Raw genomic sequence first — 1620 nt, 5'->3', positions numbered from 1 at the left:
AGAGTATAGTGCTCAAATTATTGGAAGTCACATTCTAAAATTAAGCTAACACAAGAATATCACAAAATTAAATCATAATTATATACTTCCCAAAAGTTAAGAATCAAAAGATAATTAAAATATCATCCTAGGATTGAGACAATCATGAATGAAGTGTAACTATCTCAATAAATTCTTTTTTGACACAAATAAAACATGCAACACCTATCTTAACTGAAGCTAACTAAGCACAATGAAAAAAAATAAACCAACAAAATTCTAAACTACTCCCCCAAACTTGGAACAAACATTGTCCTCAATGTGATAAAAAGAAATAAAAGAGAAAAGACAAAGATACTTCCCTACCTCCGAAGTTGTAGTCTACATGTCCTCCACATCGTCACCACCAAAATCATCCTTAGAGTTAGAATTCGTCTGCAACGAAGGAAAAGTAGCCATATCCATCCCAATATGTTCGGAATAGGCTCTCATTATTTATTCTATTGCCCGATTTTGTCTTTCGTGACAGTATAATCTACAATCAATGCTCTCCATCCACTGAGCAACACTACGTATGGGAGTCGCCAGGGAAGGTGGGGGGGTGACTTGCGAGGAACTACCAACGACCGATGCAGATTCCTCTAATCGCTTAAGAATGCCCATGGTGATAAGAATTTTTGGTTGTTGCAGCTCCTCTTTATTGCTCCATTTTACACCAACTCTCGCACATAATGCAGTGATCAAGGAAGGAAAACCAATACCATCTCATTTAGTGCAGCCCGTATATAAGATGGCATCAGAGATAACCTTACCAACATCAATGAATTTATGTGTGACAATGGCATAGATAAGCACTGAGCGATCTCTCTTGACATCACTGATGTGTGTGGATGGAAGTAACCGTGCCGCTACAAAGTGTAACCAAACTTTTAGCTACTTTGTCATGGCACTACGCTTGAATAAAACTAGCTCACCATGCAATGTCATCCATTGAGGTCCTTCAACACACAACGTCGATATAATCTCATTACAATACTGATGATCACCCAAGTATTGCCCGTATTCATCATTCTCAATATTAAGGGTTTTAAAAAATGCGTTGATAGCTTGGTTGTGAAAAAGGACTTGTTTGCCATGGACAAACACCATGCCATCAACATGCTCAACTGCGTTTGCATAAAACTCCTAGACGATAAGCACCACTACTACTTCAGGTTGATCACTAAATAGCTACCAATGTCTATCTCAAAGCATGTCATGAATCTCCTTGTAAGGCAAGATAGGGATATCTATTCCTCGTTTAGGAAATGGCACTTTGTTGATCAGCAATGTATGATATTGCACAAAGGCATCGGTAGAGATAAACTTCTATCTATCAAAAGTGCCATTGGAGCTTGGTTTGGATCGTTTGGGTGCCATTCCTTAGGAGTGCAATGAGATAAACTTTGATCTATCACAAGTGAGGGTCGTGACACTCAATTGTAGCACTCAAAAAATTACGCTTTGGGTTTGAGCACCACAGTGCTGAAACATTCTATTTTAGCTGCTTGGGAGCCTTATTTCAGGGTGGAGGCCACAACTCTGAATTTTTTTTTTAATTTTTTTTTGTTGTTTTTCTTGTGTTTTGTTTTGTTTTTTTTG

Source organism: Theobroma umbraticum, unplaced genomic scaffold, assembly GCF_002168275.2.
Source record: "Theobroma umbraticum cultivar Fairchild unplaced genomic scaffold, ASM216827v3 scaffold_55.0, whole genome shotgun sequence".
Classification (NCBI taxonomy): Eukaryota; Viridiplantae; Streptophyta; class Magnoliopsida; order Malvales; family Malvaceae; genus Theobroma; species Theobroma umbraticum.
Note: the sequence above shows the minus strand (reverse complement) of the source record.